Source organism: Haemaphysalis longicornis, unplaced genomic scaffold (genome assembly GCF_048455015.1).
Source record: "Haemaphysalis longicornis isolate Haplotype H1 unplaced genomic scaffold, Haemaphysalis longicornis Haplotype H1 scaffold_6, whole genome shotgun sequence".
NCBI classification, from domain to species: Eukaryota; Metazoa; Arthropoda; class Arachnida; order Ixodida; family Ixodidae; genus Haemaphysalis; species Haemaphysalis longicornis.
Window position 1 is genome coordinate 10475924 of NW_027526407.1, and position 14052 is coordinate 10489975.

Here is a 14052-nt window from a genome sequence, read left to right on the forward strand (position 1 = left end):
TGATAGTAGAAAGTGGTTTTGCTTTTGTGTTTACCGTGCTTAGTGAGTTGTGCAAAAAAACTGTTCCCCATATATATAACGGGTTTATTATTGCTTTACGTTCTCATAAAGGCGTATATATACATAAAAGGTACGTTAAAATTCACGCATTTGTGTATCACACAACTATAATATTTTTTTTTATTTGTATAGATTGGTTTGTGTAAATATCACCTTGTGATTAAACTTATGAGAAAATTTTGCAATACCACATGGTACACTAGGTCGTTTTAACGTGTATTGCAAGATCTTCACTAGACTTTGCCACGTACTTCCCATTTCTTCTAAAGCTTGAAGTTGTTGACAGCATTAAGGTTTGTTATGACAGTAAAAATTCGAGTTGCTGCTCTGTTCAGCGGGGCGATCCAGTTGTGCGTAAGAAATTACCCGGATATATATTACGAGTTGATTATGAATTTTAAGCTCTCACATGTGCGTATATTTAAATAACTACACAGTACGACCAAATTCAAGATTTTCTTGATCGGACAATTATGATTGCTTACCTATGTATAAATGCTATTTTGAGTTTCAAACTCTCTTGGGAATACACTTGCGAGATATTTTTACAATTTCACAGGTTACAAATTTTTATCGCTCTTGGAATACACGGCCATATAGCACCAATATTGTTCAAACAACTTGTCTATTTTTAATACTTCATTCTCATGCGCAAAATATTATACCAAATCAATCATTTGTGGCTGAGCACTTGCCTTTGATTGACCAGACGAAAAAAACTGCACACGTTCTTGCTGGGTTAGTGTAGGTCATCATTTCAATACTGTCGTCCTCTGGTAGACCAGCTTGAAAAAATGGTGTTCATGGACAATGTGTCAACACAGGGAATGGGTATTCAAATCTGGCAAGCTACAATGTCACTGGGTGCATTTTGGCAATACAGATTTCAAAGAAGAATTGCTGAATGGAGAGAAAAAATTCACTAGTCTAGAAGCTCGATATGCGATTCGTATGAAAGTAACATACGAAGTGTTACACAACACAAATAAAATGGATTTTGTGGAATTGCTCAATAAGATTCAGCCTATCAACTGTTTAAAGAAATAGCTTGCGCTTTTCCAAGTGTGCAGACGTAAGTTTCGTCAGCCACTTTTTTTGTTTTCGTTTGTCTTTTGCTCCCATCCCATTACTGAAGGGAAATCACGAACACTTCGACCGTGTGGTTCGGGAAATTTTATGCGGAAGCCTTAGGTGTCCTGTTCTGAGAATTACTGTCGTTGTTTCCCGGTCGAGAAATTGGGCGCAAGTGTTTATTACAGTGCGGCCATTGTACCCTGTAGATAAACTGTACAACAAAAGTGGCGTGCATAGATAAAGACGGTCTTATTCACGTTCAAATTTCAGCTTGGGTCTTCAATGAAGCAGCATGAAGCCGGCTGACGCGCCACCACTGTGCTATCTCAGCTTTGAGCACAAACGTTTTTCTTGTTTTTTTTAGTTTGTTTTGAGGTGGTTCTTTTGTCTTGGTTTATTTCGTACTCCGAACTCTTTATTACCATCTCATATGTGCCTGAGCAAACTCAAATGTCATAAAAGTTTTGTGCAGAAGAAAGCAAAAAGTATTCTCTGATTTCATTTTTAATAAAACATTGAAATATATTATTAGCTTCATTGTACAAATACAGTTTGAATATTAATAACCACATTCCGACAGAAGAAGCTTTACAAAAAAAAATCGCAGGCAGCACATTCCTGCTTAATCGTTATTTATTGTTTACTTACAGCTAGGCAAGCTTTTAGTATATAAACTTTTTATGTATGTCCAAAGTACAAGTTCCTGTGTATTTATGACCCACACAGACGACAATGAGAGCGCAAAAAAGTGAGGAAATATTGTACCAATGCAAAAAGGTAGGTGTTTTCAGATAAGCTAATTAGTGCAAAGCAAAAATGTCGATTATATAAAAAATATTACAAATATACTGCTACAATTTTATATATGTGAATATCTCAATTGAAGACTTGTCAACTGTGTGTCCCTTTTTTGACACAAGGGAGGTGTGGATCAACCATTCGGACAAGGCGACATGCGTATAGGTTCTACTCTACAAAAAAATAAATAGGTTCACAGAATTGATGTCACGTTCTTCGAGAAAAGGTGATATAATAAAGGTGCACAATAAAAAAACTTTTTCCTTCTGAGATTCGTAAGGTAAGTATATATTGTAACATTTAGTTTAGGGATTTCTTTTTTCTGCCTCTACAAGCTTTATTTCAGAGTACATAGGGTATTATTACCTGTAGCATACAATTATTTTTATAACAGTGCTAACAAATTAGATGTTTAGAAATCAATGGCCAGAAAACTAGGTTGCAACGAAGTACTACACGTCAACCTCAGCAAAAAATGTATAGGTGTTCTTGTTCTTTCCCTCATTTGGTATAAAAGTATATGTATGTTCTCGCTTAAATGCCTTGTATATGGAAAGATGAAGAGGAACTCACACAATTTTTTCACAACCATGGCGTCTTGACCCAAGGAACGGCCATACATTTGACGAACATAAAAACTGTTGAAAAAGATCGTTTTTTGTGTACTGATATGTAGCAAAAATCTTGCATAAATCGTACTCCAGAGATTTTCTCTCTAATGTCTACAAAAAGCAAGAACTCTCCAAAACTTTTGTTTTATTTATGGCAAACACCGTTAACAAAATTGAAAGAAGACAGCAGCTTACAGAACTTCTTGAGAATTCAATAAAGTCGTAACGTGAGCAAAAAACAGATTCTTCTAATATTGATTTATTTGCACCGCAGCATCCAAGAAGCACCAATTTATTTGGATATTGAACCGACGTACTCACTTAAAATAGGTTATTAAAACAAAGAACACAAATACTGCTCACTTGTTATATTTTACCTTATTCATAAAACAAGAATTGTGCTTTAAGTTTTACTGAAAGCACTGCGAGTACCATTATGCACAACGTTACCAAACATTGAGAAAGCTAATGGTCTTTTTCAGTGTTTAAGACCAAAGTATGTGGAATTATCTGTGCACGCGCCAAGTGGAATGTCCTAACAAAAAAAGAGCAACAAAGTTCGGCGTAGGTTTTGAGGTGTGTTTTTGGCTTGTGAAAGAATAATGATGAAAAAATACACAATTGTAAATTTGTTTGTTTCTTGTGTACTTTAATAATTTCTGGTCAACGTGTCCTTTCTGATATTTTTACATGCAAGAATCAAACACAATATCTTAATATAACTATGGCACGTTCTTTCTGAACGTGATAGGTGTCCTGGTTAATGTTGGTATAAATCCACGTGCTTTCACCTCTTACGCACATAGCACACAAAATAACGAAGAATGATGTTGCCTCCCAAACAGGAGCTTTCTGGAGTATATTTCAATATATAAGTTTTGTCCTAAATCACAATCTCTGCGGTTCAATACCGAATATTAAAACACTCTTTATACTGTACCACTCTCTGCTTTTAGGACAAAAAAGAGGCATAATAAACTGGGAAACTATATGCCGCCCACCTTTTTTCTGTTCAGCCGAAAGCGCTTGTTTATTACGGCAGTTTTTATTTACGTTGTGTGTATCTAGAAAAAATTGATGGTGAGTCTTCAGACAAGTGTAGGGGAGTGGAGTGGCCTACGTAGACTTCAGAATGATGCACCACACTTCTCTAAATTATTTCAAGTAAACACCACTGAAAACAGAAAGTACAGAAAGCCGTGTAACACACAACGTTTTACCTACTTCACTTCCCTTTTTTGGGTTGCATTTTCTCCGCATATTGTGTATGTTTTGAATCTTGGAAAATATATCGCGTTCCTATTTACAAGAGGAAAACAGTTTTTCGTTCCATTCTTAACATGTTTCTCGCCGAAAGCCAAAATGTGAAAGGCCGATTCACAGTCATACCTGTTTAAACAGGGCGAAAGGTTCGCAACAGCGGATGCCTGCTGGCTTTTCAAAACTGCTTCGAAGCCTTGATGAAGAGCATGCATAAGAGGTAGTGCTGGCGATTATGTACAGATAAAGACGAAGTGCCCGTAATCTGTTCAAAGATTACTCAATCGTCAGCACTTGCAAAAAAACTCAAACCTTCCCTCGCGGAAACCCCTGTGTAGATGCGACGCATAGGGGGTTCACGTTGCAGGGTTGCACAGCGGAGGAACGGCGCTGGAACGATGGAGTGGAGCGGCGCAGGCACCGCGTTTTATACCGCGCATAACGGTGAGGGGACTCGCCGGCGGCAGTGCGTCTGCCGCGGCTATTACGCAACACAATCCAACACAATCCACTTTAATCCAATCCAATCCAAGTCTAATCCAAGCCAATCCTAGCCAAGCCAAGCCAAGCCAATCCAATCGAATCCAATCCAATGCCCCTCGCAAGAGAGTGTTCGCTATCGGAGAGGAGACGGGGTGAGCGGCGGAGAGTGAAGCTGAGGCGGCGAGGAGAATGGGGGAGGGGTCGACGCAAACAACAACGACGACGACGCCGACGCCGGATGCAGGGACAAGGCGGCTGAATGAGATGCGTTCGCATCTAAAATAGTAAACAATGCTCACACTAGTTATTTTCAAATCAAAACATTCACCTCTGTCATCAAACGGTTCTTTTCTGGCGTGTGGGACAAGAAAGCCCCAGCGCGGCTGGGGAAGCGAACGGCGCTTTTCAATCATGAAGCACAGTGGAGAGGGCGCAGCGATAGCCCGCTATTACCCAGCGTCGTTCGTGCTCACCCCGGCGGGCGTGCCGGCGGTAACTTTCCGACGGCTCTGTCATCTGCTTTAGCCACGGTGCTGATCCTGTTGTTGCGCCGCGTCACGTTCATTGCGCGCTTACTTCGCACGGCTTGATTACCTTATTCAAGAGAACCTCCAGGGTAACCATGACCAGACGTATTTAAGCGGTGATAGGGCCCAAATGCGGTAAAGATTGCTTTGTAAGAGGCAAAACTTTATGTAGAGACCACTTACAAACATCTGGCCACTAGAGAAACGCCACAGTTTGCGAACTGCTAGTCGCGATAGGGACGGTGTTTTCTCAATTACTGAATAACAATTCGGTTGTGTTTTACAGGTATTACAAAAGGCGACTAAAACTGGTTCTGATTTATTAGCGCTTATAAAAGTTCCGTAGGCTTTCTTACATTCTCAAACTTACAAAAACTATTTAGTTTAAATCTGCGTAAGTGGGAATCACTAAGCTCACATGCCGCATTATTTCGCTGTCTGCGCTTGTGTCGCGAGGTGCTGTGGCCCCAAGCTAGCACATAAGGATGGCTAGGTTTCGCTGTCTCACCCATCGAAACACACTCCTCTTCGTTTTATAACTTCCGACGCACGGCTGCGGTACAGCGGTGGCGTCCACCGCTCAAGCTCGCCCGTGGCTTACGCTGCTGCGTTCGGACGGCACCGCCGCGAATTCCTGGTAATGGTAGGTAGAATCTCTTGTTTCACTCTTTCTAGAGCTACGTGTTTGAATTCAAGTGAGGTCACATGTAGAATTCTTTTGGGGGTCGTTCACTGCTTTTCATTCTAACCCCCTTCACAGCATGGGTTGAAGTCCATTTTTATTACCGATATTTTTTATATCAGAAAAATATGCTCAAACTAAAGAAAGTTTATTACAATCTCTCGGCTTACCTCTAATCGAACACAGGTCTTTATTAGAGTGGAAATTAAAAGTAGAACAGCGTCCATACTGAAGCGTTCAAAATAAGTTTATTTCTTTCATTAGAGAGCGTGCTTAACAGTTTCAAGCAGGCGCCAAGGACAGCTACTTTTCGGAAAAGTACTCTTACCCTTTGCAGTTGACAATTGTGAGCTGATGACATATTTCTTAATAAACTTCTTCATTGCGTGTTTTCTGTGATGAACGTCTGCTATTCATTGATCTGAACGTGCCGAACAAATATTTCAAACAAATCCTTACCCGGTGAAAGTGCGCCCATCATCAGAATAGAATATTCATATAATGTTTTACCTATTGCGATTATATCTTCCTTTCAAAGCTAAGTTTTTGTTCGCCGCGTAACTTAAGAACTGCTGCAGTTTATGCGGTATTGTGTAGTGAAGGCAAGCTCACGTGCCCAAATTTAATTTTTTGTTTTGGAGCACGTCATACTTTAGTGTACCTGTTTGTTTTCCCTACTCCTTGGTTACTAAACTTTTATCAATTTGGTGTCAGTGCTTTTACATAAAACATCTTTGCATTTATATGTTTCTGCATTTCGGTGCCAACGTTCATTTTCAGTTTTTTTTTTCTGTGGTCCTTGCACGTTTTTGACTCTGACTGCTAGATCTCGCCACACTGGCCTTTTTTTTCTTTGTAAAATCTTTGCATTCATTTTGGTTTTATGTTTTAGCCTTTGATGTGCCATTTTTCTGTGGGGAATTGCCATGGTCTTTCTTGGTATCTCAGAATGTTTCGAAGACGGTGTACCAGCACTAGTACGCTAGGTTTGTGCTCAGGCACCCCAAATCAAACATGATTGATCGATAAAGTAAATGATTGATTGATTGATTGATTGATTATTGAGTGATTGAATAATTGATTCGTTGGTTGGTTAGTTGGCTATATTGCTGGTTGTGTGGTTGTTTTTTTGGTCCGTCTCTATGCTAGAGTAACATGTTTGTTACCATGTAGTAAATTACATCAAGTGACAGTTTAGGTAGTACATACACAAATTACCTCAGCAAAACCGCAAAAAATGTGCCTCACCAAAGCGCAATAAAGAACTGAAATTGCCAGCTCTGCCGAGAACAAAAGCCGAGACATTAAATTGACAAGGAATGCATAGCCGCTAAAATGTGGGAGCAATACTAATGAACGATCATGGAACAGTCATAAAACAACGTGTGTATTTATCAGAAACGTTTTTAACCTAAATGCTACAATATCTGTTGTGGTTTTGCTCAAGAAAAATATACATAAAAAATGTCTCCAATTCGCACTGTGAAGGTGGTGGTAAAGCAAACCTTTAACGACACCCACAACACTTGCCCATGTGACGTAACTTGAAATAACACACATGGCTTTAGAAACAGTGAACCCAGAGATCCTGAACGCCATTACCTGGGATTGGGGGGATGCCGTCCCAAACCCAGCAGGGTCGTCAACAGCCGGGCTCGAGCTGCGAATGCTGCCACCGTAGGCCCGCCGCTCGTTGGGATGACAAAAAAACGCAGAGGTACGTGCTTCGAAGGGTGAGGCAGCGGAACCTAGCCATCCTTATGTGCTTGCTCGGGGCAACCCATCCGCCCGCGTCACAAGCGCAGACACCGAAACAATCTGGCATGTGAGCTTAGTGATTCTTACTTATACAGATATAAACTACAAAGCTTCCTAGTATTGAGAATGGCGAGAAAGCTCAGGGAACTTTTATGATCCATAATTATCAGAGCCAGTTTCTCCGTTCATCGTTTGTAAAACCTGTTAAAACACAACCAAATTGGTATTCAGCAATTTAGACAACAATGTCCAGTTAGGCACTAGCAGTGCGCAAGAGGTGGCATTTCTCTAGCGGCCAGATGTCTGGAAGTGGTCTCTACATTTTCTTTTTTCGCCCTGTATAACAACCTTAACGTATCTTTGCCATACGACCACCTAATTCCGCCAGGTCCGGGTTAACCAGGAGGTGCTGTCAAACAAGCCGGTAATGCCGGGCGAAGTAAGCGCAATGGCAGTGAAGCTGCGCCAAAACAGGATGAATACAGTCGCTGAATTAGATGACAAAGCGAATAGAAGTGTCCCGCCGACGCGTCCACCGCGGTCGAGCACAGGGAATGCCCGGCGTATTGCCGAGCCATCTACACTGTACTCCGTGAGTGAAAAGCGCTCTCCACACCCACATCCGTATTGGAAGATTTTTTCTCGCATGCCACGAAAACACCTTTGGCTGGAAGAGGTACAAAACCTTGGTTTAAAAAATATTCGTTTACAATTTAAAGAGTGTGCATTGTCCTGCAGGCCAAGGTGCCATAATTTCTGGTTGCTCTCTCAGCGGTGGTTGATCGAGGGAAGTGCTGAAGCCCACATAATCTCGGTATAGGTTGCAGCGACCGCACATGCTGTGAAACCGAACCCGTATAAATAAACCAGTAATTTTAAATGGGGCAGGGCAAGGAAGAGATAATGAATAAACCAGTGATGCTCATTGAGGAGCCGCCGCCGTAGCTAAGTGACTAAGGCGTTGCGCTGCTGTTCACGAGGTCGTGGGTTCGATTACCGGCCGCGGCAGCCGCTTTTCTGATAGAGGCGAACAGCAAAAGCGCCTTGTGTACGAGATTTCAGCGCACATTAGAAATCCCCTCGTGGTCAAAATAAACCGGAGCCCTCCACTATGGCGCGCCTCATCGCCGGCGTTCCGTCGGCGCGTTAAACCCTACAATCAATCAATAAAATGGTCGTTTAGGATGTACATGAACCACCGTGTGAGGCGCTAGTGAAGAGGGAACTCAAATTTCAAGCTCAGAAAAAAACAGGGCTAGCAGGATAATAGGAGAATTATGTATTTAAATCGGAATTCGATATTAAATTTAAAATCACATGTGCCATCTTGGCGAATACAAATCTTGCGTATTTACTTTCTGTATGTGTTTCACGAGGCACTCTCATCCAGTCGCATAAACAGGTTTTGAAGAGCCTTAACACGCAATTTTGAGGCTTTCGTATTGCATATTCACTAATATACATGTACACTCTTCAACAAAATTTTACTGCCAGTACCCATTACCTTAATTCCAAATTTTACGATCTTCGCCTCTGGCTATACCAGTTATTCAGTGCAAAAATGTGTATTTTTAGGTACATCTGCTTCTATATAATTGTTTTGTAAATACTCGTATTTGACTATAAATCAAACTGAAATTTTAATAAATTTGTAAAAGCTATAGGTACTGATTGCAAATTGTAGAACCTTACTTGAGAAGGTGTATGAATTATAATATTTGACATTCTTTTGCAATAACATAAGATACGTTGTGCATAGTAAAAGAAAAAATAAGCACTCACTCCTGATCGAATAAATAGCTCCGGTTCACCCGTGATCGCACGAAAGCAACTCCTCTTTTTGTAGAATTTTCCACAGTGTCGAACATGCACTCGGTATCACCAGACAATCTTGATGTAGCGTAAAACCAGATCCTTGATTGCTCCGTCATGAACTAAAACACGCAAATATAGAAGCAAATGATTAGAAAACAACCACATAGTGTGCTTTTTCCTTTCATTGATTTTAAACGCATCATTTTTGCTGTTTGTGACTGGTCACCTCCTAAACTTTATTGATGTTGCTGACAGTTTTCTTTAGCGAGGGAAGGGGAACTTCTTAATAAGCTACAATAATGGGGTCTTTAATATGTGTGCCTATTTGAAAGAAAAATTTTATCATAGGATATCATAGTACCAACACTTTAGGAAATCTCAATTCTGGTTTTTCACCAAAACATTTTTATCAAATCAATTTTCTCTTGTGGTTCATAGAGCTTTGCCATCTTCAAAAATCCAAAAACCTGATACAGTGATCCTTCATGCTAAAGCTTTGAGTACGTTTCCATGTTTGACATTCAAAGTTTGATTGTTAAGCTTAAGATCAAACGTTTAAAGTCTACAGATTGCCACTGCCAGCTTCACCGTCGTGTCATGGCGAATAAATGGTTTATCAACTGACAGTAGACGTTCAGTTTGAGACAGTTTTAAGTGCTGTTATCAATTTTAATCTCTCAGAAAGTTGGTGCACCGCGAAGTTTAAGTGACCATTTCAAATAACTTTAGTTCAATCAACGCTGCAGAAACTGCACATTTTTAGCATTTGCACCCTGTCTCGGCGTGTGCGTAAACTCAGTTTCACACATCTGTAAAGATTTCATAAAACGCGGTCGATATTCGGAATGTTTTGGCAACACCTGTTGCAATTTACGATGAACAATTAGGGTATTTTCGTTCCTTAGCACCTCGGATTTTAAAACATTATGCCAGAAATTATGCACTTTTAAAATACAAAAAGGCATGAAATCATTTCTTAGGAAGTATGCCGGAACACCAGCCTAAATCGGCGTATTCTCAGTTTTCTTGTGGAGTTAATTTCGGCCTAATAGTGGGACGTTCCCACTCAAGAACAACGCCTACTCAACGTGTATTCTCCACATTTTTATGCTAATACGAATCTCACTTGCGAAGTATGCGATTCAGCTTACCGAGCGAGACATTGTAATGCCAGCGAGAATATAAAGCATAACTGTTCACCTTCGACTGCGCTACCCATGTGTACGGTCCACCGCGTCGCCTCCTAGAGAATCTTTACTCTGCAGCCACCGCTTCACCCATGACTGACTCTTTTGTTATCCGAAAAGACTATTTCAGTGACTGTGCTTACTGACTGGCTGGTTTTTCGAAAGCAGACCGGTTTGACGAGTTCAGGTTGGTTAAAGAATGGCATCATACAGAGGCTGTAAGCACCTAAGCTGCAATTTTATGCAACGTTGCCTTATTCATGCACTTTTTATTTTGTGTATTACAGCATTCACATAGGCCGGTCTCATAAGACAACGTTATTCAGCGATTCACTTGATGTTTTAGACTCGAGGTCGCGCAACATGTGCTATTCACCCTGCTACCTACATAAGCCATGCCTGGTTATTTGTGTTGTGGATATTGTCGCAAGGTAACACTGTATGTGCTCTCTGAGGACGTACTCTGTTACATTACCCGTGTCAACTTCGCGCCGTAAGCGTTGCCTGAAGCAAAATGTGACATAGTAACATCCGGGTTCTCGAGGCGTTGTGTTTCTGAGGCAAATGAATTTGTAATAGTTGCTACGATTGCACCTAAATAGCCACATTTACAACAAAACCTGTTCACCTGTAAAATTAAAATACCAGCAATACTGCAGCTTCAGTTTTATGCTTAAGACATGCACCGAATTTACTGACCTAGTGACAAATCATTATGAAAGAGGAAAAACTGGCTACGTTGAAACATCAAAGCTGGTGTACAAGTGAATTTACACAGAAGCGTACTCTAAACAGTAATTTATATAATCAAACCTGTATAAAAGTAAGAACAACAAGCCTGTGTTTTCGAAAAAAAGCTTCCATACCGACAAAATTAGAATATATTTTGCAGAAAAATGGAGCCCCTCCAAATAGATGAAATCGTTCTATGGTCATAACCTGACTAATTGCGCGATGCCTATTTCAATGTAGAGGACAATTTTATTAGGCACCAGGGTGTATACGGTCCGGCCGTTGTTATACCCTTATTTGTTGTTGCTTCGAACGTTATTCTTATAAAACCATGAAAAGCAAATCTGAACGTTTTATTATTTCTATTATTTCTATTTTCTATCACACCGCTTACAATATATAAAGGCTTACGCGGTAAGATATCATCTGGCGCTGTGTTACTTAGATGTCTAAAAAGCAGTACCGTAATTACCCGATTCTAAGGAGCCCCCGATTCTAACGCGCACCCTATTTTCCTGGCAAAAAAAAACGAAAAAACTTGCACTTTCGATTGTAACGCGCACGGAACTTTGTGAGCAAGAAAAACGAATGCGAGATAAATGGGCGATTTATTTCTCGAAGTAATCTCACCCATCTCCCTCCTCGTCGCTCTCCGCTGACCACAACATCTCGTCCTTGGTGCCATCAAGCGCGTTCGCGATGGCACACTTCATAACGAACGTTAAACCATGATCGATATGATCGTAGCCCACGCCTCGCACGCCCATCCTGCGAACTTCTCCAGAGGCGCACGCTTCAGCCGACCACTCGTTTTGAACGCACGAGAGGCGCTGCTGCCATTGCTGTTATCAAGTGCGGAAGTGGAACGATTTGACGATTTTTGTGAACGCCGATAGAAAAGCCTGGGCGTCTATGCTTCCTGCGTCCGAAAAATTGTTGCTAAAAGCTTTGGCGCCATCTTTAGATGGCGATGGGCGAGACAAAATTTCCGTTGTTTCGGCAGTTTCGGTTTCGTATCCGATTCTAACGCGCATGCGATTTTCGACCTATTTTTCCGGAAAAAAGGTGCACGTTAGAATCGGGTAATTACGGTATGCGAATAAATCTGTCATTTTCACAGCTGAGCTTTTGAAGCCGAGCATTCCCCATACACCAAAAAAAACAGTAATCCTCCAGAAAAAAATGTGGCTAGGGCGGTCTCGGAAACTGAACGAAGGAAACTGAACCACTCAGCCAACCCAAAGTTCCGATTGGTGTGGGCTTGGCTCTGGCGGGGAACAGTAAGTTGTGGAGACAACCAAAAATGACGACGTTCGTGGTCGGAATCGAACCTGGGTTCCTGGAGTTATGAAGCCGGCGTTTATTCCAGGGTAGCTGTGATCGCGTTCCGGGAGCACATCATTTCCTATGGGTTCTGACTTGACCACCGCTCTGGCGCGTGCTAACGCGTTCCACTATGGGGATGATGTCAAAACCTGCAGACTAAGCTATTCGGGAGTCGTGGTCATGGTGACGTATCAGCCACAAGCTCTGACATATATGTAAAATGCACCAGATTGGCCTCCAACGAAGGGGGAGGAGCCACGAGCTCCGCTTCTGTTTCCAGCCTTCCGCCACTAGTGGCAGCTGCGCAGTTTTTTAATTACGCCTGCAACAGAATAGCGAATGAAAAAAATGTTCTGGTTTGAAACTTTTTCTGATAACATAGACCTATTGCGATTAAGGGGTTATTCTAAGCTGTTGCAACATAATACAAACAAACAAGAGATATGCACATAATTTTTTGCAAGTGGTGAAACGCACGCTGCCTTCGGTGTTGTTAACTATGATTGTGTTATTTTACGTGCTTGGGTGTCAAAAAGAAGTCTTAAAACTACAGATGTAGGTAAATGAAGTTTTCTACGTATGCTTGTGAGATGCCAAAGGAAGCCGGATATCTAACCTTAGTATATGCGAGAATTCCGAACATAGCTTTGCGTTCAATTTGCTATACCAATTTGTGCTATAAAGATACGCACCAAGCCAGCTCCAAACCGAAAAGTGCTTTCCCATCATACACATAGGGTAACAACACATAATTAGCGCATTTAGAGGAGTGAGGGTAACTTTGTAAAGGATGCATAAGAAAAGGGGGATTTTTGTGTGCTTTTGAGGCATCAAACTGTGAAAAAATATTCATGAATACCTAGTAATGCCAACAAATAATTTTCAAGGTATCAAAACAACAACACAGTTTGGGACTCACACTTGTCGTTCAAAATGGGCAGTTCTATAAATTCTTCAACGTATGCTTATCCCAGTAATACATTGATTTGTGTTTTTCTTGCAATACGCACTATCGTAAGGTAATATTTCTGGCACTTATGTCTTAACCGTGGACGCTCTAAAACTCATCTATGACACCAAGCCATCAAAGCGCAACCGCGCTTGGCAAATAGAAACTGAGAAGCTAATATTTTGATTTGGAATGAAACAAAATGTATTAGCTTACCTGGCTTACTTAGCCATGAAAGCTAAAACATTTTCTGCATTTGCATTTGCATAATACATTTCTTGACTATATCAAAAATTTAAAACAATGCAGACCGAGGGTTACTCACGTATTGAATGGGGTATTTACGATGCCAACTGAACATGTGGTCGTGCCCATAGCAGACAACTAATAGTACGGCCCACCCGCAGATTGGGAGAACAGAAGTCATTATTAAACTCTTGCTTCTAGGTTGCTACTAACATTGTTATGACTGTTTTATATGGCCTGCAAACAATGTTCTAGACGCTCTAAATGGCGTTTACTTGCAAAAGGAAATAAAGTCTGCGAACTCAAACAATGGGCGTTAAAAAATTCTGTACATACAATAACAACACTTGCGAAAACTGAGGGTGTTTTTATGCTTGATTTATCTTTGTCAGGGCTATCGTAGCAACGTTCTTACCAGAAATAATCGTCTATGCTGCTGAGATCATAAGGATCTGCGGACTCCTATTGAGAGTTATGAAAACATAAAGAAACACCGAATAGCCGCCCGAAAAGGGGATATGAAGCGACAAGGAATAGAGAACGT

The 14052-nt window shown here is 41.0% G+C and overlaps 1 long non-coding RNA gene across 1 annotated transcript; it reads right to left on the bottom strand.

The window, feature by feature from the left end:
* Positions 1-755: 755 nt before the first annotated feature.
* Positions 756-13713, bottom strand: LOC144141388 (uncharacterized). Its single transcript, XR_013316573.1, has 4 exons — positions 13588-13713; positions 9036-9187; positions 2506-2570; positions 756-845 (listed from the first exon to the last, which is right to left on the bottom strand). It is a non-coding gene; the product is annotated as an uncharacterized LOC144141388 (long non-coding RNA).
* Between the last annotated feature and the right edge of the window lie 339 nt (positions 13714-14052).